Below are 20,992 nucleotides of genomic sequence, written 5' to 3' on the forward strand. Positions count from 1 at the left end.
TCTATGCTCTGTGGACACTGGCTTAACAGCAAATTATTTATTCACCCTCACTCGTCTGCAGTTGCGATTCACTTAGTGAAAGGTATCGCTAGTGTAATAGCTACCAGAGCATCCACATTTTTGTTGTCAATGTAGGCTTGGCTGGTAATTTAACCCAAAAAAGGGCCAGGGATCTCTTGCTTCTAAACAATAACCGAAGCTGTAGTCCAAAAAGTTGCTTTGCCATTCAGAAATGGTCTATTTTAATGTTGACATGTCTTAGATGCAGATGTCACAACAATGCAGTAAAGTAGAGCACTGTACATAGTTTTAGTCAAATAACATATAAAGGGCTCGTCCGGGATTTGAACCCGGGACCTCTCGCACCCAAAGCAAGAATCATACGCCTAGACCAACGAGCCTACTAGTTCAAGATTTGCTTTCTTATTTTGGCCTTTTGAGGCGTTTATTTTGACTTTTTTTGGCTCTTTTGCCTAGTGCACAGTCTCAGTCTTGACTACACACATCTATGTATCACGCTTTTATGCACAAATCAGTTGGCATTTGGGCTGAAAAGACAGTAACACAATTCAACTCCTGAAGACTGTACTTGAAAACGTAATGTACCACACGTGCTAGGGAAAATACAGTCCCGGCTTGTCATGCTAATGTAAGAGCCAGATGTGCTAGATCTATGCTCTGTGGACACTGGCTTAACAGCAAATTATTTATTCACCCTCACTCGTCTGCAGTTGCGATTCACTTAGTGAAAGGTATCGCTAGTGTAATAGCTACCAGAGCATCCACATTTTTGTTGTCAATGTAGGCTTGGCTGGCAATTTAACCCAAAAAAGGGCCAGGGATCTCTTGCTTCTAAACAATAACCGAAGCTGTAGTCCAAAAAGTTGCTTTGCCATTCAGAAATGGTCTATTTTAATGTTGACATGTCTTAGATGCAGATGTCACAACAATGCAGTAAAGTAGAGCACTGTACATAGTTTTAGTCAAATAACATATAAAGGGCTCGTCCGGGATTTGAACCCGGGACCTCTCGCACCCAAAGCAAGAATCATACGCCTAGACCAACGAGCCTACTAGTTCAAGATTTGCTTTCTTATTTTGGCCTTTTGAGGCGTTTATTTTGGCTTTTTTTGGCTCTTTTGCCTAGTGCACAGTCTCAGTCTTGACTACACACATGAATGTATCAAGCCCTTATGCACAAATCAGTTGGCATTTGGGCTGAAAAGACAGTAACACAATTCAACTCCTGGAGACTGTACTTGAAAACGTAATATACCACACGTGCTAGGGAAAATACAGTCCCGGCTTGTCATGCTAATGTAAGAGCCAGATGTGCTAGATCTATGCTCTGTGGACACTGGCTTAACAGCAAATTATTTATTCACCCTCACTCGTCTGCAGTTGCGATTCACTTCGTGACAGGTATCGCTAGTGTAATAGCTACCAGAGCATCCACATTTTTGTTGTCAATGTAGGCTTGGCTGGCAATTTAACCCAAAAAAGGGCCAGGGATCTCTCGCTTCTAAACAATAACAGAATAACCGAAGATGTAGTCCAACAAGCTGCTTTGCCATTCAGAAACGGTCTGTTTAAACGTTGACATGTCTTAGAAGCAGATGTCACAACAATGCAGTAAAGAAGAGCACTGTACATAATTTTAGTCAAATAACATATAAAGGGCTCGTCCGGGATTTGAACCCGGGACCTCTCACACCCGAAGCGAGAATCATACGACTAGACCAACGAGCCTTCTATTTCAAGATTTGATTTCTTATTTTGGCCTTTTGAGGCGTTTATTTAGGCTTTTTTGGCTCTTTTGCCTAGTGCACATTCTCAGTCTTGACTACACACATCTATGTATCACGCTTTTATGCACAAATCAGTTGGCATTTGGGCTGAAAAGACAGTAACACAATTCAACTCCTGAAGACTGTACTTGAAAACGTAATGTACCACACGTGCTAGGGAAAATACAGTCCCGGCTTGTCATGCTAATGTAAGAGCCAGATGTGCTAGATCTATGCTCTGTGGACACTGGCTTAACAGCAAATTATTTATTCACCCTCACTCGTCTGCAGTTGCGATTCACTTAGTGAAAGGTATCGCTAGTGTAATAGCTACCAGAGCATCCACATTTTTGTTGTCAATGTAGGCTTGGCTGGTAATTTAACCCAAAAAAGGGCCAGGGATCTCTTGCTTCTAAACAATAACCGAAGCTGTAGTCCAAAAAGTTGCTTTGCCATTCAGAAATGGTCTATTTTAATGTTGACATGTCTTAGATGCAGATGTCACAACAATGCAGTAAAGTAGAGCACTGTACATAGTTTTAGTCAAATAACATATAAAGGGCTCGTCCGGGATTTGAACCCGGGACCTCTCGCACCCAAAGCAAGAATCATACGCCTAGACCAACGAGCCTACTAGTTCAAGATTTGCTTTCTTATTTTGGCCTTTTGAGGCGTTTATTTTGGCTTTTTTTGGCTCTTTTGCCTAGTGCACAGTCTCAGTCTTGACTACACACATGAATGTATCAAGCCCTTATGCACAAATCAGTTGGCATTTGGGCTGAAAAGACAGTAACACAATTCAACTCCTGGAGACTGTACTTGAAAACGTAATATACCACACGTGCTAGGGAAAATACAGTCCCGGCTTGTCATGCTAATGTAAGAGCCAGATGTGCTAGATCTATGCTCTGTGGACACTGGCTTAACAGCAAATTATTTATTCACCCTCACTCGTCTGCAGTTGCGATTCACTTAGTGAAAGGTATCGCTAGTGTAATAGCTACCAGAGCATCCACATTTTTGTTGTCAATGTAGGCTTGGCTGGTAATTTAACCCAAAAAAGGGCCAGGGATCTCTTGCTTCTAAACAATAACCGAAGCTGTAGTCCAAAAAGTTGCTTTGCCATTCAGAAATGGTCTATTTTAATGTTGACATGTCTTAGATGCAGATGTCACAACAATGCAGTAAAGAAGAGCACTGTACATAATTTTAGTCAAATAACATATAAAGGGCTCGTCCGGGATTTGAACCCGGGACCTCTCACACCCGAAGCGAGAATCATACGACTAGACCAACGAGCCTTCTATTTCAAGATTTGATTTCTTATTTTGGCCTTTTGAGGCGTTTATTTTGGCTTTTTTGGCTCTTTTGCCTAGTGCACAGTCTCAGTCTTGACTACACACATCTATGTATCACGCTTTTATGCACAAATCAGTTGGCATTTGGGCTGAAAAGACAGTAACACAATTCAACTCCTGAAGACTGTACTTGAAAACGTAATGTACCACACGTGCTAGGGAAAATACAGTCCCGGCTTGTCATGCTAATGTAAGAGCCAGATGTGCTAGATCTATGCTCTGTGGACACTGGCTTAACAGCAAATTATTTATTCACCCTCACTCGTCTGCAGTTGCGATTCACTTAGTGAAAGGTATCGCTAGTGTAATAGCTACCAGAGCATCCACATTTTTGTTGTCAATGTAGGCTTGGCTGGTAATTTAACCCAAAAAAGGGCCAGGGATCTCTTGCTTCTAAACAATAACCGAAGCTGTAGTCCAAAAAGTTGCTTTGCCATTCAGAAATGGTCTATTTTAATGTTGACATGTCTTAGATGCAGATGTCACAACAATGCAGTAAAGTAGAGCACTGTACATAGTTTTAGTCAAATAACATATAAAGGGCTCGTCCGGGATTTGAACCCGGGACCTCTCGCACCCAAAGCAAGAATCATACGCCTAGACCAACGAGCCTACTAGTTCAAGATTTGCTTTCTTATTTTGGCCTTTTGAGGCGTTTATTTTGGCTTTTTTTGGCTCTTTTGCCTAGTGCACAGTCTCAGTCTTGACTACACACATGAATGTATCAAGCCCTTATGCACAAATCAGTTGGCATTTGGGCTGAAAAGACAGTAACACAATTCAACTCCTGGAGACTGTACTTGAAAACGTAATATACCACACGTGCTAGGGAAAATACAGTCCCGGCTTGTCATGCTAATGTAAGAGCCAGATGTGCTAGATCTATGCTCTGTGGACACTGGCTTAACAGCAAATTATTTATTCACCCTCACTCGTCTGCAGTTGCGATTCACTTAGTGAAAGGTATCGCTAGTGTAATAGCTACCAGAGCATCCACATTTTTGTTGTCAATGTAGGCTTGGCTGGCAATTTAACCCAAAAAAGGGCCAGGGATCTCTTGCTTCTAAACAATAACCGAAGCTGTAGTCCAAAAAGTTGCTTTGCCATTCAGAAATGGTCTATTTTAATGTTGACATGTCTTAGATGCAGATGTCACAACAATGCAGTAAAGTAGAGCACTGTACATAGTTTTAGTCAAATAACATATAAAGGGCTCGTCCGGGATTTGAACCCGGGACCTCTCGCACCCAAAGCAAGAATCATACGCCTAGACCAACGAGCCTACTAGTTCAAGATTTGCTTTCTTATTTTGGCCTTTTGAGGCGTTTATTTTGGCTTTTTTTGGCTCTTTTGCCTAGTGCACAGTCTCAGTCTTGACTACACACATGAATGTATCAAGCCCTTATGCACAAATCAGTTGGCATTTGGGCTGAAAAGACAGTAACACAATTCAACTCCTGGAGACTGTACTTGAAAACGTAATATACCACACGTGCTAGGGAAAATACAGTCCCGGCTTGTCATGCTAATGTAAGAGCCAGATGTGCTAGATCTATGCTCTGTGGACACTGGCTTAACAGCAAATTATTTATTCACCCTCACTCGTCTGCAGTTGCGATTCACTTAGTGAAAGGTATCGCTAGTGTAATAGCTACCAGAGCATCCACATTTTTGTTGTCAATGTAGGCTTGGCTGGCAATTTAACCCAAAAAAGGGCCAGGGATCTCTTGCTTCTAAACAATAACCGAAGCTGTAGTCCAAAAAGTTGCTTTGCCATTCAGAAATGGTCTATTTTAATGTTGACATGTCTTAGATGCAGATGTCACAACAATGCAGTAAAGTAGAGCACTGTACATAGTTTTAGTCAAATAACATATAAAGGGCTCGTCCGGGATTTGAACCCGGGACCTCTCGCACCCAAAGCGAGAATCATACGCCTAGACCAACGAGCCTACTAGTTCAACATTTGATTTCTTATTTTGGCCTTTTGAGGCGTTTATTTTGGCTTTTTTGGCTCTTTTGCCTAGTGCACAGTCTCAGTCTTGACTACACACATGAATGTATCAAGCCCTTATGCACAAATCAGTTGGCATTTGGGCTGAAAAGACAGTAACACAATTCAACTCCTGGAGACTGTACTTGAAAACGTAATATACCACACGTGCTAGGGAAAATACAGTCCCGGCTTGTCATGCTAATGTAAGAGCCAGATGTGCTAGATCTATGCTCTGTGGACACTGGCTTAACAGCAAATTATTTATTCACCCTCACTCGTCTGCAGTTGCGATTCACTTAGTGAAAGGTATCGCTAGTGTAATAGCTACCAGAGCATCCACATTTTTGTTGTCAATGTAGGCTTGGCTGGCAATTTAACCCAAAAAAGGGCCAGGGATCTCTTGCTTCTAAACAATAACCGAAGCTGTAGTCCAAAAAGTTGCTTTGCCATTCAGAAATGGTCTATTTTAATGTTGACATGTCTTAGATGCAGATGTCACAACAATGCAGTAAAGTAGAGCACTGTACATAGTTTTAGTCAAATAACATATAAAGGGCTCGTCCGGGATTTGAACCCGGGACCTCTCGCACCCAAAGCGAGAATCATACGCCTAGACCAACGAGCCTACTAGTTCAACATTTGATTTCTTATTTTGGCCTTTTGAGGCGTTTATTTTGGCTTTTTTGGCTCTTTTGCCTAGTGCACAGTCTCAGTCTTGACTACACACATGAATGTATCAAGCCCTTATGCACAAATCAGTTGGCATTTGGGCTGAAAAGACAGTAACACAATTCAACTCCTGGAGACTGTACTTGAAAACGTAATATACCACACGTGCTAGGGAAAGTACAGTCCCGCCTTGTCATGCTAATGTAAGAGCCAGATGTGCTAGATCTATGCTCTGTGGACACTGGCTTAACAGCAAATTATTTATTCACCCTCACTCGTCTGCAGTTGCGATTCACTTCGTGACAGGTATCGCTATTGTAATAGCTACCAGAGCATCCACATTTTTGTTGTCAATGTAGGCTTGGCTGGCAATTTAACCCAAAAAAGGGCCAGGGATCTCTCGCTTCTAAACAATAACAGAATAACCGAAGATGTAGTCCAACAAGCTGCTTTGCCATTCAGAAACGGTCTGTTTAAACGTTGACATGTCTTAGAAGCAGATGTCACAACAATGCAGTAAAGAAGAGCACTGTACATAATTTTAGTCAAATAACATATAAAGGGCTCGTCCGGGATTTGAACCCGGGACCTCTCACACCCGAAGCGAGAATCATACGACTAGACCAACGAGCCTTCTATTTCAAGATTTGATTTCTTATTTTGGCCTTTTGAGGCGTTTATTTAGGCTTTTTTGGCTCTTTTGCCTAGTGCACATTCTCAGTCTTGACTACACACATCTATGTATCACGCTTTTATGCACAAATCAGTTGGCATTTGGGCTGAAAAGACAGTAACACAATTCAACTCCTGAAGACTGTACTTGAAAACGTAATGTACCACACGTGCTAGGGAAAATACAGTCCCGGCTTGTCATGCTAATGTAAGAGCCAGATGTGCTAGATCTATGCTCTGTGGACACTGGCTTAACAGCAAATTATTTATTCACCCTCACTCGTCTGCAGTTGCGATTCACTTAGTGAAAGGTATCGCTAGTGTAATAGCTACCAGAGCATCCACATTTTTGTTGTCAATGTAGGCTTGGCTGGCAATTTAACCCAAAAAAGGGCCAGGGATCTCTTGCTTCTAAACAATAACCGAAGCTGTAGTCCAAAAAGTTGCTTTGCCATTCAGAAATGGTCTATTTTAATGTTGACATGTCTTAGATGCAGATGTCACAACAATGCAGTAAAGTAGAGCACTGTACATAGTTTTAGTCAAATAACATATAAAGGGCTCGTCCGGGATTTGAACCCGGGACCTCTCGCACCCAAAGCAAGAATCATACGCCTAGACCAACGAGCCTACTAGTTCAAGATTTGCTTTCTTATTTTGGCCTTTTGAGGCGTTTATTTTGGCTTTTTTTGGCTCTTTTGCCTAGTGCACAGTCTCAGTCTTGACTACACACATGAATGTATCAAGCCCTTATGCACAAATCAGTTGGCATTTGGGCTGAAAAGACAGTAACACAATTCAACTCCTGGAGACTGTACTTGAAAACGTAATATACCACACGTGCTAGGGAAAATACAGTCCCGGCTTGTCATGCTAATGTAAGAGCCAGATGTGCTAGATCTATGCTCTGTGGACACTGGCTTAACAGCAAATTATTTATTCACCCTCACTCGTCTGCAGTTGCGATTCACTTAGTGAAAGGTATCGCTAGTGTAATAGCTACCAGAGCATCCACATTTTTGTTGTCAATGTAGGCTTGGCTGGCAATTTAACCCAAAAAAGGGCCAGGGATCTCTTGCTTCTAAACAATAACCGAAGCTGTAGTCCAAAAAGTTGCTTTGCCATTCAGAAATGGTCTATTTTAATGTTGACATGTCTTAGATGCAGATGTCACAACAATGCAGTAAAGTAGAGCACTGTACATAGTTTTAGTCAAATAACATATAAAGGGCTCGTCCGGGATTTGAACCCGGGACCTCTCGCACCCAAAGCGAGAATCATACGCCTAGACCAACGAGCCTACTAGTTCAACATTTGATTTCTTATTTTGGCCTTTTGAGGCGTTTATTTTGGCTTTTTTGGCTCTTTTGCCTAGTGCACAGTCTCAGTCTTGACTACACACATGAATGTATCAAGCCCTTATGCACAAATCAGTTGGCATTTGGGCTGAAAAGACAGTAACACAATTCAACTCCTGGAGACTGTACTTGAAAACGTAATATACCACACGTGCTAGGGAAAGTACAGTCCCGCCTTGTCATGCTTATGTAAGAGCCAGATGTGCTAGATCTATGCTCTGTGGACACTGGCTTAACAGCAAATTATTTATTCACCCTCACTCGTCTGCAGTTGCGATTCACTTCGTGACAGGTATCGCTATTGTAATAGCTACCAGAGCATCCACATTTTTGTTGTCAATGTAGGCTTGGCTGGCAATTTAACCCAAAAAAGGGCCAGGGATCTCTCGCTTCTAAACAATAACAGAATAACCGAAGATGTAGTCCAACAAGCTGCTTTGCCATTCAGAAACGGTCTGTTTAAACGTTGACATGTCTTAGAAGCAGATGTCACAACAATGCAGTAAAGAAGAGCACTGTACATAATTTTAGTCAAATAACATATAAAGGGCTCGTCCGGGATTTGAACCCGGGACCTCTCACACCCGAAGCGAGAATCATACGACTAGACCAACGAGCCTTCTATTTCAAGATTTGCTTTCTTATTTTGGCCTTTTGAGGCGTTTATTTAGGCTTTTTTGGCTCTTTTGCCTAGTGCACATTCTCAGTCTTGACTACACACATCTATGTATCACGCTTTTATGCACAAATCAGTTGGCATTTGGGCTGAAAAGACAGTAACACAATTCAACTCCTGAAGACTGTACTTGAAAACGTAATGTACCACACGTGCTAGGGAAAATACAGTCCCGGCTTGTCATGCTAATGTAAGAGCCAGATGTGCTAGATCTATGCTCTGTGGACACTGGCTTAACAGCAAATTATTTATTCACCCTCACTCGTCTGCAGTTGCGATTCACTTAGTGAAAGGTATCGCTAGTGTAATAGCTACCAGAGCATCCACATTTTTGTTGTCAATGTAGGCTTGGCTGGTAATTTAACCCAAAAAAGGGCCAGGGATCTCTTGCTTCTAAACAATAACCGAAGCTGTAGTCCAAAAAGTTGCTTTGCCATTCAGAAATGGTCTATTTTAATGTTGACATGTCTTAGATGCAGATGTCACAACAATGCAGTAAAGTAGAGCACTGTACATAGTTTTAGTCAAATAACATATAAAGGGCTCGTCCGGGATTTGAACCCGGGACCTCTCGCACCCAAAGCAAGAATCATACGCCTAGACCAACGAGCCTACTAGTTCAAGATTTGCTTTCTTATTTTGGCCTTTTGAGGCGTTTATTTTGGCTTTTTTTGGCTCTTTTGCCTAGTGCACAGTCTCAGTCTTGACTACACACATGAATGTATCAAGCCCTTATGCACAAATCAGTTGGCATTTGGGCTGAAAAGACAGTAACACAATTCAACTCCTGGAGACTGTACTTGAAAACGTAATATACCACACGTGCTAGGGAAAATACAGTCCCGGCTTGTCATGCTAATGTAAGAGCCAGATGTGCTAGATCTATGCTCTGTGGACACTGGCTTAACAGCAAATTATTTATTCACCCTCACTCGTCTGCAGTTGCGATTCACTTAGTGAAAGGTATCGCTAGTGTAATAGCTACCAGAGCATCCACATTTTTGTTGTCAATGTAGGCTTGGCTGGCAATTTAACCCAAAAAAGGGCCAGGGATCTCTTGCTTCTAAACAATAACCGAAGCTGTAGTCCAAAAAGTTGCTTTGCCATTCAGAAATGGTCTATTTTAATGTTGACATGTCTTAGATGCAGATGTCACAACAATGCAGTAAAGTAGAGCACTGTACATAGTTTTAGTCAAATAACATATAAAGGGCTCGTCCGGGATTTGAACCCGGGACCTCTCGCACCCAAAGCGAGAATCATACGCCTAGACCAACGAGCCTACTAGTTCAACATTTGATTTCTTATTTTGGCCTTTTGAGGCGTTTATTTTGGCTTTTTTGGCTCTTTTGCCTAGTGCACAGTCTCAGTCTTGACTACACACATGAATGTATCAAGCCCTTATGCACAAATCAGTTGGCATTTGGGCTGAAAAGACAGTAACACAATTCAACTCCTGGAGACTGTACTTGAAAACGTAATATACCACACGTGCTAGGGAAAGTACAGTCCCGCCTTGTCATGCTTATGTAAGAGCCAGATGTGCTAGATCTATGCTCTGTGGACACTGGCTTAACAGCAAATTATTTATTCACCCTCACTCGTCTGCAGTTGCGATTCACTTCGTGACAGGTATCGCTATTGTAATAGCTACCAGAGCATCCACATTTTTGTTGTCAATGTAGGCTTGGCTGGCAATTTAACCCAAAAAAGGGCCAGGGATCTCTCGCTTCTAAACAATAACAGAATAACCGAAGATGTAGTCCAACAAGCTGCTTTGCCATTCAGAAACGGTCTGTTTAAACGTTGACATGTCTTAGAAGCAGATGTCACAACAATGCAGTAAAGAAGAGCACTGTACATAATTTTAGTCAAATAACATATAAAGGGCTCGTCCGGGATTTGAACCCGGGACCTCTCACACCCGAAGCGAGAATCATACGACTAGACCAACGAGCCTTCTATTTCAAGATTTGCTTTCTTATTTTGGCCTTTTGAGGCGTTTATTTTGGCTTTTTTGGCTCTTTTGCCTAGTGCACATTCTCAGTCTTGACTACACACATCTATGTATCACGCTTTTATGCACAAATCAGTTGGCATTTGGGCTGAAAAGACAGTAACACAATTCAACTCCTGAAGACTGTACTTGAAAACGTAATGTACCACACGTGCTAGGGAAAATACAGTCCCGGCTTGTCATGCTAATGTAAGAGCCAGATGTGCTAGATCTATGCTCTGTGGACACTGGCTTAACAGCAAATTATTTATTCACCCTCACTCGTCTGCAGTTGCGATTCACTTAGTGAAAGGTATCGCTAGTGTAATAGCTACCAGAGCATCCACATTTTTGTTGTCAATGTAGGCTTGGCTGGTAATTTAACCCAAAAAAGGGCCAGGGATCTCTTGCTTCTAAACAATAACCGAAGCTGTAGTCCAAAAAGTTGCTTTGCCATTCAGAAATGGTCTATTTTAATGTTGACATGTCTTAGATGCAGATGTCACAACAATGCAGTAAAGTAGAGCACTGTACATAGTTTTAGTCAAATAACATATAAAGGGCTCGTCCGGGATTTGAACCCGGGACCTCTCGCACCCAAAGCAAGAATCATACGCCTAGACCAACGAGCCTACTAGTTCAAGATTTGCTTTCTTATTTTGGCCTTTTGAGGCGTTTATTTTGGCTTTTTTTGGCTCTTTTGCCTAGTGCACAGTCTCAGTCTTGACTACACACATGAATGTATCAAGCCCTTATGCACAAATCAGTTGGCATTTGGGCTGAAAAGACAGTAACACAATTCAACTCCTGGAGACTGTACTTGAAAACGTAATATACCACACGTGCTAGGGAAAATACAGTCCCGGCTTGTCATGCTAATGTAAGAGCCAGATGTGCTAGATCTATGCTCTGTGGACACTGGCTTAACAGCAAATTAATTATTCACCCTCACTCGTCTGCAGTTGCGATTCACTTAGTGAAAGGTATCGCTAGTGTAATAGCTACCAGAGCATCCACATTTTTGTTGTCAATGTAGGCTTGGCTGGCAATTTAACCCAAAAAAGGGCCAGGGATCTCTTGCTTCTAAACAATAACCGAAGCTGTAGTCCAAAAAGTTGCTTTGCCATTCAGAAATGGTCTATTTTAATGTTGACATGTCTTAGATGCAGATGTCACAACAATGCAGTAAAGTAGAGCACTGTACATAGTTTTAGTCAAATAACATATAAAGGGCTCGTCCGGGATTTGAACCCGAGACCTCTCGCACCCAAAGCGAGAATCATACGCCTAGACCAACGAGCCTACTAGTTCAACATTTGATTTCTTATTTTGGCCTTTTGAGGCGTTTATTTTGGCTTTTTTGGCTCTTTTGCCTAGTGCACAGTCTCAGTCTTGACTACACACATGAATGTATCAAGCCCTTATGCACAAATCAGTTGGCATTTGGGCTGAAAAGACAGTAACACAATTCAACTCCTGGAGACTGTACTTGAAAACGTAATATACCACACGTGCTAGGGAAAGTACAGTCCCGGCTTGTCATGCTAATGTAAGAGCCAGATGTGCTAGATCTATGCTCTGTGGACACTGGCTTAACAGCAAATTATTTATTCACCCTCACTCGTCTGCAGTTGCGATTCACTTCGTGACAGGTATCGCTATTGTAATAGCTACCAGAGCATCCACATTTTTGTTGTCAATGTAGGCTTGGCTGGCAATTTAACCCAAAAAAGGGCCAGGGATCTCTCGCTTCTAAACAATAACAGAATAACCGAAGATGTAGTCCAACAAGCTGCTTTGCCATTCAGAAACGGTCTGTTTAAACGTTGACATGTCTTAGAAGCAGATGTCACAACAATGCAGTAAAGAAGAGCACTGTACATAATTTTAGTCAAATAACATATAAAGGGCTCGTCCGGGATTTGAACCCGGGACCTCTCACACCCAAAGCGAGAATCATACGACTAGACCAACGAGCCTTCTATTTCAAGATTTGATTTCTTATTTTGGCCTTTTGAGGCGTTTATTTAGGCTTTTTTGGCTCTTTTGCCTAGTGCACATTCTCAGTCTTGACTACACACATCTATGTATCACGCTTTTATGCACAAATCAGTTGGCATTTGGGCTGAAAAGACAGTAACACAATTCAACTCCTGAAGACTGTACTTGAAAACGTAATGTACCACACGTGCTAGGGAAAATACAGTCCCGGCTTTTCATGCTAATGTAAGAGCCAGATGTGCTAGATCTATGCTCTGTGGACACTGGCTTAACAGCAAATTATTTATTCACCCTCACTCGTCTGCAGTTGCGATTCACTTAGTGAAAGGTATCGCTAGTGTAATAGCTACCAGAGCATCCACATTTTTGTTGTCAATGTAGGCTTGGCTGGTAATTTAACCCAAAAAAGGGCCAGGGATCTCTTGCTTCTAAACAATAACCGAAGCTGTAGTCCAAAAAGTTGCTTTGCCATTCAGAAATGGTCTATTTTAATGTTGACATGTCTTAGATGCAGATGTCACAACAATGCAGTAAAGTAGAGCACTGTACATAGTTTTAGTCAAATAACATATAAAGGGCTCGTCCAGGATTTGAACCCGGGACCTCTCGCACCCAAAGCAAGAATCATACGCCTAGACCAACGAGCCTACTAGTTCAAGATTTGCTTTCTTATTTTGGCCTTTTGAGGCGTTTATTTTGGCTTTTTTTGGCTCTTTTGCCTAGTGCACAGTCTCAGTCTTGACTACACACATGAATGTATCAAGCCCTTATGCACAAATCAGTTGGCATTTGGGCTGAAAAGACAGTAACACAATTCAACTCCTGGAGACTGTACTTGAAAACGTAATATACCACACGTGCTAGGGAAAATACAGTCCCGGCTTGTCATGCTAATGTAAGAGCCAGATGTGCTAGATCTATGCTCTGTGGACACTGGCTTAACAGCAAATTATTTATTCACCCTCACTCGTCTGCAGTTGCGATTCACTTAGTGAAAGGTATTGCTAGTGTAATAGCTACCAGAGCATCCACATTTTTGTTGTCAATGTAGGCTTGGCTGGCAATTTAACCCAAAAAAGGGCCAGGGATCTCTTGCTTCTAAACAATAACCGAAGCTGTAGTCCAAAAAGTTGCTTTGCCATTCAGAAATGGTCTATTTTAATGTTGACATGTCTTAGATGCAGATGTCACAACAATGCAGTAAAGTAGAGCACTGTACATAGTTTTAGTCAAATAACATATAAAGGGCTCGTCCGGGATTTGAACCCGGGACCTCTCGCACCCAAAGCGAGAATCATACGCCTAGACCAACGAGCCTACTAGTTCAACATTTGATTTCTTATTTTGGCCTTTTGAGGCGTTTATTTTGGCTTTTTTGGCTCTTTTGCCTAGTGCACAGTCTCAGTCTTGACTACACACATGAATGTATCAAGCCCTTATGCACAAATCAGTTGGCATTTGGGCTGAAAAGACAGTCACACAATTCAACTCCTGGAGACTGTACTTGAAAACGTAATATACCACACGTGCTAGGGAAAGTACAGTCCCGCCTTGTCATGCTAATGTAAGAGCCAGATGTGCTAGATCTATGCTCTGTGGACACTGGCTTAACAGCAAATTATTTATTCACCCTCACTCGTCTGCAGTTGCGATTCACTTCGTGACAGGTATCGCTATTGTAATAGCTACCAGAGCATCCACATTTTTGTTGTCAATGTAGGCTTGGCTGGCAATTTAACCCAAAAAAGGGCCAGGGATCTCTCGCTTCTAAACAATAACAGAATAACCGAAGATGTAGTCCAACAAGCTGCTTTGCCATTCAGAAACGGTCTGTTTAAACGTTGACATGTCTTAGAAGCAGATGTCACAACAATGCAGTAAAGAAGAGCACTGTACATAATTTTAGTCAAATAACATATAAAGGGCTCGTCCGGGATTTGAACCCGGGACCTCTCACACCCGAAGCGAGAATCATACGACTAGACCAACGAGCCTTCTATTTCAAGATTTGATTTCTTATTTTGGCCTTTTGAGGCGTTTATTTAGGCTTTTTTGGCTCTTTTGCCTAGTGCACATTCTCAGTCTTGACTACACACATCTATGTATCACGCTTTTATGCACAAATCAGTTGGCATTTGGGCTGAAAAGACAGTAACACAATTCAACTCCTGAAGACTGTACTTGAAAACGTAATGTACCACACGTGCTAGGGAAAATACAGTCCCGGCTTGTCATGCTAATGTAAGAGCCAGATGTGCTAGATCTATGCTCTGTGGACACTGGCTTAACAGCAAATTATTTATTCACCCTCACTCGTCTGCAGTTGCGATTCACTTAGTGAAAGGTATCGCTAGTGTAATAGCTACCAGAGCATCCACATTTTTGTTGTCAATGTAGGCTTGGCTGGTAATTTAACCCAAAAAAGGGCCAGGGATCTCTTGCTTCTAAACAATAACCGAAGCTGTAGTCCAAAAAGTTGCTTTGCCATTCAGAAATGGTCTATTTTAATGTTGACATGTCTTAGATGCAGATGTCACAACAATGCAGTAAAGTAGAGCACTGTACATAGTTTTAGTCAAATAACATATAAAGGGCTCGTCCGGGATTTGAACCCGGGACCTCTCGCACCCAAAGCAAGAATCATACGCCTAGACCAACGAGCCTACTAGTTCAAGATTTGCTTTCTTATTTTGGCCTTTTGAGGCGTTTATTTTGGCTTTTTTTGGCTCTTTTGCCTAGTGCACAGTCTCAGTCTTGACTACACACATGAATGTATCAAGCCCTTATGCACAAATCAGTTGGCATTTGGGCTGAAAAGACAGTAACACAATTCAACTCCTGGAGACTGTACTTGAAAACGTAATATACCACACGTGCTAGGGAAAATACAGTCCCGGCTTGTCATGCTAATGTAAGAGCCAGATGTGCTAGATCTATGCTCTGTGGACACTGGCTTAACAGCAAATTATTTATTCACCCTCACTCGTCTGCAGTTGCGATTCACTTAGTGAAAGGTATCGCTAGTGTAATAGCTACCAGAGCATCCACATTTTTGTTGTCAATGTAGGCTTGGCTGGCAATTTAACCCAAAAAAGGGCCAGGGATCTCTTGCTTCTAAACAATAACCGAAGCTGTAGTCCAAAAAGTTGCTTTGCCATTCAGAAATGGTCTATTTTAATGTTGACATGTCTTAGATGCAGATGTCACAACAATGCAGTAAAGTAGAGCACTGTACATAGTTTTAGTCAAATAACATATAAAGGGCTCGTCCGGGATTTGAACCCGGGACCTCTCGCACCCAAAGCGAGAATCATACGCCTAGAACAACGAGCCTACTAGTTCAAGATTTGATTTCTTATTTTGGCCTTTTGAGGCGTTTATTTTGGCTTTTTTGGCTCTTTTGCCTAGTGCACAGTCTCAGTCTTGACTACACACATGAATGTATCAAGCCCTTATGCACAAATCAGTTGGCATTTGGGCTGAAAAGACAGTAACACAATTCAACTCCTGGAGACTGTACTTGAAAACGTAATATACCACACGTGCTAGGGAAAGTACAGTCCCGGCTTGTCATGCTAATGTAAGAGCCAGATGTGCTAGATCTATGCTCTGTGGACACTGGCTTAACAGCAAATTATTTATTCACCCTCACTCGTCTGCAGTTGCGATTCACTTCGTGACAGGTATCGCTATTGTAATAGCTACCAGAGCATCCACATTTTTGTTGTCAATGTAGGCTTGGCTGGCAATTTAACCCAAAAAAGGGCCAGGGATCTCTCGCTTCTAAACAATAACAGAATAACCGAAGATGTAGTCCAACAAGCTGCTTTGCCATTCAGAAACGGTCTGTTTAAACGTTGACATGTCTTAGAAGCAGATGTCACAACAATGCAGTAAAGAAGAGCACTGTACATAATTTTAGTCAAATAACATATAAAGGGCTCGTCCGGGATTTGAACCCGGGACCTCTCACACCCGAAGCGAGAATCATACGACTAGACCAACGAGCCTATTAGTTCAAGATTTGATTTCTTATTTTGGCCTTTTGAGGCGTTTATTTAGGCTTTTTTGGCTCTTTTGCCTAGTGCACATTCTCAGTCTTGACTACACACATCTATGTATCACGCTTTTATGCACAAATCAGTTGGCATTTGGGCTGAAAAGACAGTAACACAATTCAACTCCTGAAGACTGTACTTGAAAACGTAATATACCACACGTGCTAGGGAAAATACAGTCCCGGCTTGTCATGCTAATGTAAGAGCCAGATGTGCTAGATCTATGCTCTGTGGACACTGGCTTAACAGCAAATTATTTATTCACCCTCACTCGTCTGCAGTTGCGATTCACTTAGTGAAAGGTATCGCTAGTGTAATAGCTACCAGAGCATCCACATTTTTGTTGTCAATGTAGGCTTGGCTGGCAATTTAACCCAAAAAAGGGCCAGGGATCTCTTGCTTCTAAACAATAACCGAAGCTGTAGTCCAAAAAGTTGCTTTGCCATTCAGAAATGGTCTATTTTAATGTTGACATGTCTTAGATGCAGATGTCACAACAATGCAGTAAAGTAGAGCACTGTACATAGTTTTAGTCAAATAACATATAAAGGGCTCGTCCGGGATTTGAACCCGGGACCTCTCGCACCCAAAGCGAGAATCATACGCCTAGACCAACGAGCCTACTAGTTCGACATTTGATTTCTTATTTTGGCCTTTTGAGGCGTTTATTTTGGCTTTTTTGGCTCTTTTGCCTAGTGCACAGTCTCAGTCTTGACTACACACATGAATGTATCAAGCCCTTATGCACAAATCAGTTGGCATTTGGGCTGAAAAGACAGTAACACAATTCAACTCCTGGAGACTGTACTTGAAAACGTAATATACCACACGTGCTAGGGAAAGTACAGTCCCGGCTTGTCATGCTAATGTAAGAGCCAGATGTGCTAGATCTATGCTCTGTGGACACTGGCTTAACAGCAAATTATTTATTCACCCTCACTCGTCTGCAGTTGCGATTCACTTCGTGACAGGTATCGCTATTGTAATAGCTACCAGAGCATCCACATTTTTGTTGTCAATGTAGGCTTGGCTGGCAATTTAACCCAAAAAAGGGCCAGGGATCTCTCGCTTCTAAACAATAACAGAATAACCGAAGATGTAGTCCAACAAGCTGCTTTGCCATTCAGAAACGGTCTGTTTAAACGTTGACATGTCTTAGAAGCAGATGTCACAACAATGCAGTAAAGAAGAGCACTGTACATAATTTTAGTCAAATAACATATAAAGGGCTCGTCCGGGATTTGAACCCGGGACCTCTCACACCCGAAGCGAGAATCATACGACTAGACCAACGAGCCTTCTATTTCAAGATTTGATTTCTTATTTTGGCCTTTTGAGGCGTTTATTTAGGCTTTTTTGGCTCTTTTGCCTAGTGCACATTCTCAGTCTTGACTACACACATCTATGTATCACGCTTTTATGCACAAATCAGTTGGCATTTGGGCTGAAAAGACAGTAACACAATTCAACTCCTGAAGACTGTACTTGAAAACGTAATGTACCACACGTGCTAGGGAAAATACAGTCCCGGCTTGTCATGCTAATGTAAGAGCCAGATGTGCTAGATCTATGCTCTGTGGACACTGGCTTAACAGCAAATTATTTATTCACCCTCACTCGTCTGCAGTTGCGATTCACTTAGTGAAAGGTATCGCTAGTGTAATAGCTACCAGAGCATCCACATTTTTGTTGTCAATGTAGGCTTGGCTGGTAATTTAACCCAAAAAAGGGCCAGGGATCTCTTGCTTCTAAACAATAACCGAAGCTGTAGTCCAAAAAGTTGCTTTGCCATTCAGAAATGGTCTATTTTAATGTTGACATGTCTTAGATGCAGATGTCACAACAATGCAGTAAAGTAGAGCACTGTACATAGTTTTAGTCAAATAACATATAAAGGGCTCGTCCGGGATTTGAACCCGGGACCTCTCGCACCCAAAGCAAGAATCATACGCCTAGACCAACGAGCCTACTAGTTCAAGATTTGCTTTCTTATTTTGGCCTTTTGAGGCGTTTATTTTGGCTTTTTTTGGCTCTTTTGCCTAGTGCACAGTCTCAGTCTTGACTACACACATGAATGTATCAAGCCCTTATGCACAAATCAGTTGGCATTTGGGCTGAAAAGACAGTAACACAATTCAACTCCTGGAGACTGTACTTGAAAACGTAATATACCACACGTGCTAGGGAAAATACAGTCCCGGCTTGTCATGCTAATGTAAGAGCCAGATGTGCTAGATCTATGCTCTGTGGACACTGGCTTAACAGCAAATTATTTATTCACCCTCACTCGTCTGCAGTTGCGATTCACTTAGTGAAAGGTATCGCTAGTGTAATAGCTACCAGAGCATCCACATTTTTGTTGTCAATGTAGGCTTGGCTGGCAATTTAACCCAAAAAAGGGCCAGGGATCTCTTGCTTCTAAACAATAACCGAAGCTGTAGTCCAAAAAGTTGCTTTGCCATTCAGAAATGGTCTATTTTAATGTTGACATGTCTTAGATGCAGATGTCACAACAATGCAGTAAAGTAGAGCACTGTACATAGTTTTAGTCAAATAACATATAAAGGGCTCGTCCGGGATTTGAACCCGAGACCTCTCGCACCCAAAGCGAGAATCATACGCCTAGACCAACGAGCCTACTAGTTCAACATTTGATTTCTTATTTTGGCCTTTTGAGGCGTTTATTTTGGCTTTTTTGGCTCTTTTGCCTAGTGCACAGTCTCAGTCTTGACTACACACATGAATGTATCAAGCCCTTATGCACAAATCAGTTGGCATTTGGGCTGAAAAGACAGTAACACAATTCAACTCCTGGAGACTGTACTTGAAAACGTAATATACCACACGTGCTAGGGAAAGTACAGTCCCGGCTTGTCATGCTAATGTAAGAGCCAGATGTGCTAGATCTATGCTCTGTGGACACTGGCTTAACAGCAAATTATTTATTCACCCTCACTCGTCTGCAGTTGCGATTCACTTCGTGACAGGTATCGCTATTGTAATAGCTACCAGAGCATCCACATTTTTGTTGTCAATGTAGGCTTGGCTGGCAATTTAACCCAAAAAAGGGCCAGGGATCTCTCGCTTCTAAACAATAACAGAATAACCGAAGATGTAGTCCAACAAGCTGCTTTGCCATTCAGAAACGGTCTGTTTAAACGTTGACATGTCTTAGAAGCAGATGTCACAACAATGCAGTAAAGAAGAGCACTGTACATAATTTTAGTCAAATAACATATAAAGGGCTCGTCCGGGATTTGAACCCGGGACCTCTCACACCCAAAGCGAGAATCATACGACTAGACCAACGAGCCTTCTATTTCAAGATTTCATTTCTTATTTTGGCCTTTTGAGGCGTTTATTTAGGCTTTTTTGGCTCTTTTGCCTAGTGCACATTCTCAGTCTTGACTACACACATCTATGTATCACGCTTTTATGCACAAATCAGTTGGCATTTGGGCTGAAAAGACAGTAACACAATTCAACTCCTGAAGACTGTACTTGAAAACGTAATGTACCACACGTGCTAGGGAAAATACAGTCCCGGCTTTTCATGCTAATGTAAGAGCCAGATGTGCTAGATCTATGCTCTGTGGACACTGGCTTAACAGCAAATTATTTATTCACCCTCACTCGTCTGCAGTTGCGATTCACTTAGTGAAAGGTATCGCTAGTGTAATAGCTACCAGAGCATCCACATTTTTGTTGTCAATGTAGGCTTGGCTGGTAATTTAACCCAAAAAAGGGCCAGGGATCTCTTGCTTCTAAACAATAACCGAAGCTGTAGTCCAAAAAGTTGCTTTGCCATTCAGAAATGGTCTATTTTAATGTTGACATGTCTTAGATGCAGATGTCACAACAATGCAGTAAAGTAGAGCACTGTACATAGTTTTAGTCAAATAACATATAAAGGGCTCGTCCAGGATTTGAACCCGGGACCTCTCGCACCCAATGCAAGAATCATACGCCTAGACCAACGAGCCTACTAGTTCAAGATTTGCTTTCTTATTTTGGCCTTTTGAGGCGTTTATTTTGGCTTTTTTTGGCTCTTTTGCCTAGTGCACAGTCTCAGTCTTGACTACACACATGAATGTATCAAGCCCTTATGCACAAATCAGTTGGCATTTGGGCTGAAAAGACAGTAACACAATTCAACTCCTGGAGACTGTACTTGAAAACGTAATATACCACACGTGCTAGGGAAAATACAGTCCCGGCTTGTCATGCTAATGTAAGAGCCAGATGTGCTAGATCTATGCTCTGTGGACACTGGCTTAACAGCAAATTATTTATTCACCCTCACTCGTCTGCAGTTGCGATTCACTTAGTGAAAGGTATTGCTAGTGTAATAGCTACCAGAGCATCCACATTTTTGTTGTCAATGTAGGCTTGGCTGGCAATTTAACCCAAAAAAGGGCCAG

General features: G+C 41.9%; 26 non-coding genes across 26 annotated transcripts; all 26 read right to left on the reverse strand.

The window, feature by feature from the left end:
• Positions 1-329: 329 nt before the first annotated feature.
• On the reverse strand, positions 330-401 carry trnap-ugg (transfer RNA proline (anticodon UGG)). Its single transcript has one exon. It is a non-coding gene; the product is annotated as a tRNA-Pro (tRNA).
• Positions 402-999: 598 nt separating this feature from the next.
• Positions 1,000-1,071, reverse strand: trnap-ugg (transfer RNA proline (anticodon UGG)). Its single transcript has one exon. It is a non-coding gene; the product is annotated as a tRNA-Pro (tRNA).
• A 606-nt stretch (positions 1,072-1,677) lies between these two features.
• Positions 1,678-1,749, reverse strand: trnap-cgg (transfer RNA proline (anticodon CGG)). Its single transcript has one exon. It is a non-coding gene; the product is annotated as a tRNA-Pro (tRNA).
• Positions 1,750-2,346: 597 nt separating this feature from the next.
• Positions 2,347-2,418, reverse strand: trnap-ugg (transfer RNA proline (anticodon UGG)). Its single transcript has one exon. It is a non-coding gene; the product is annotated as a tRNA-Pro (tRNA).
• A 598-nt stretch (positions 2,419-3,016) lies between these two features.
• trnap-cgg (transfer RNA proline (anticodon CGG)) lies at positions 3,017-3,088 on the reverse strand. Its single transcript has one exon. It is a non-coding gene; the product is annotated as a tRNA-Pro (tRNA).
• Positions 3,089-3,685: 597 nt separating this feature from the next.
• On the reverse strand, positions 3,686-3,757 carry trnap-ugg (transfer RNA proline (anticodon UGG)). The gene has a single exon. It is a non-coding gene; the product is annotated as a tRNA-Pro (tRNA).
• Positions 3,758-4,355: 598 nt separating this feature from the next.
• On the reverse strand, positions 4,356-4,427 carry trnap-ugg (transfer RNA proline (anticodon UGG)). Its single transcript has one exon. It is a non-coding gene; the product is annotated as a tRNA-Pro (tRNA).
• A 598-nt stretch (positions 4,428-5,025) lies between these two features.
• Positions 5,026-5,097, reverse strand: trnap-ugg (transfer RNA proline (anticodon UGG)). The gene has a single exon. It is a non-coding gene; the product is annotated as a tRNA-Pro (tRNA).
• Positions 5,098-5,694: 597 nt separating this feature from the next.
• On the reverse strand, positions 5,695-5,766 carry trnap-ugg (transfer RNA proline (anticodon UGG)). The gene has a single exon. It is a non-coding gene; the product is annotated as a tRNA-Pro (tRNA).
• Positions 5,767-6,371: 605 nt separating this feature from the next.
• Positions 6,372-6,443, reverse strand: trnap-cgg (transfer RNA proline (anticodon CGG)). Its single transcript has one exon. It is a non-coding gene; the product is annotated as a tRNA-Pro (tRNA).
• Positions 6,444-7,040: 597 nt separating this feature from the next.
• Positions 7,041-7,112, reverse strand: trnap-ugg (transfer RNA proline (anticodon UGG)). Its single transcript has one exon. It is a non-coding gene; the product is annotated as a tRNA-Pro (tRNA).
• A 598-nt stretch (positions 7,113-7,710) lies between these two features.
• On the reverse strand, positions 7,711-7,782 carry trnap-ugg (transfer RNA proline (anticodon UGG)). The gene has a single exon. It is a non-coding gene; the product is annotated as a tRNA-Pro (tRNA).
• Positions 7,783-8,387: 605 nt separating this feature from the next.
• On the reverse strand, positions 8,388-8,459 carry trnap-cgg (transfer RNA proline (anticodon CGG)). Its single transcript has one exon. It is a non-coding gene; the product is annotated as a tRNA-Pro (tRNA).
• Positions 8,460-9,056: 597 nt separating this feature from the next.
• trnap-ugg (transfer RNA proline (anticodon UGG)) lies at positions 9,057-9,128 on the reverse strand. The gene has a single exon. It is a non-coding gene; the product is annotated as a tRNA-Pro (tRNA).
• Positions 9,129-9,726: 598 nt separating this feature from the next.
• trnap-ugg (transfer RNA proline (anticodon UGG)) lies at positions 9,727-9,798 on the reverse strand. The gene has a single exon. It is a non-coding gene; the product is annotated as a tRNA-Pro (tRNA).
• Positions 9,799-10,403: 605 nt separating this feature from the next.
• Positions 10,404-10,475, reverse strand: trnap-cgg (transfer RNA proline (anticodon CGG)). Its single transcript has one exon. It is a non-coding gene; the product is annotated as a tRNA-Pro (tRNA).
• A 597-nt stretch (positions 10,476-11,072) lies between these two features.
• trnap-ugg (transfer RNA proline (anticodon UGG)) lies at positions 11,073-11,144 on the reverse strand. The gene has a single exon. It is a non-coding gene; the product is annotated as a tRNA-Pro (tRNA).
• A 1,275-nt stretch (positions 11,145-12,419) lies between these two features.
• trnap-ugg (transfer RNA proline (anticodon UGG)) lies at positions 12,420-12,491 on the reverse strand. Its single transcript has one exon. It is a non-coding gene; the product is annotated as a tRNA-Pro (tRNA).
• Positions 12,492-13,758: 1,267 nt separating this feature from the next.
• trnap-ugg (transfer RNA proline (anticodon UGG)) lies at positions 13,759-13,830 on the reverse strand. The gene has a single exon. It is a non-coding gene; the product is annotated as a tRNA-Pro (tRNA).
• A 605-nt stretch (positions 13,831-14,435) lies between these two features.
• On the reverse strand, positions 14,436-14,507 carry trnap-cgg (transfer RNA proline (anticodon CGG)). Its single transcript has one exon. It is a non-coding gene; the product is annotated as a tRNA-Pro (tRNA).
• Positions 14,508-15,104: 597 nt separating this feature from the next.
• Positions 15,105-15,176, reverse strand: trnap-ugg (transfer RNA proline (anticodon UGG)). Its single transcript has one exon. It is a non-coding gene; the product is annotated as a tRNA-Pro (tRNA).
• A 1,275-nt stretch (positions 15,177-16,451) lies between these two features.
• On the reverse strand, positions 16,452-16,523 carry trnap-cgg (transfer RNA proline (anticodon CGG)). Its single transcript has one exon. It is a non-coding gene; the product is annotated as a tRNA-Pro (tRNA).
• A 597-nt stretch (positions 16,524-17,120) lies between these two features.
• Positions 17,121-17,192, reverse strand: trnap-ugg (transfer RNA proline (anticodon UGG)). Its single transcript has one exon. It is a non-coding gene; the product is annotated as a tRNA-Pro (tRNA).
• A 605-nt stretch (positions 17,193-17,797) lies between these two features.
• Positions 17,798-17,869, reverse strand: trnap-cgg (transfer RNA proline (anticodon CGG)). Its single transcript has one exon. It is a non-coding gene; the product is annotated as a tRNA-Pro (tRNA).
• Positions 17,870-18,466: 597 nt separating this feature from the next.
• trnap-ugg (transfer RNA proline (anticodon UGG)) lies at positions 18,467-18,538 on the reverse strand. Its single transcript has one exon. It is a non-coding gene; the product is annotated as a tRNA-Pro (tRNA).
• Positions 18,539-19,813: 1,275 nt separating this feature from the next.
• On the reverse strand, positions 19,814-19,885 carry trnap-ugg (transfer RNA proline (anticodon UGG)). The gene has a single exon. It is a non-coding gene; the product is annotated as a tRNA-Pro (tRNA).
• Positions 19,886-20,992: the final 1,107 nt, after the last annotated feature.

This window comes from Brachyhypopomus gauderio, unplaced genomic scaffold (genome assembly GCF_052324685.1).
Source record: "Brachyhypopomus gauderio isolate BG-103 unplaced genomic scaffold, BGAUD_0.2 sc111, whole genome shotgun sequence".
NCBI lineage: Eukaryota > Metazoa > Chordata > Actinopteri > Gymnotiformes > Hypopomidae > Brachyhypopomus > Brachyhypopomus gauderio.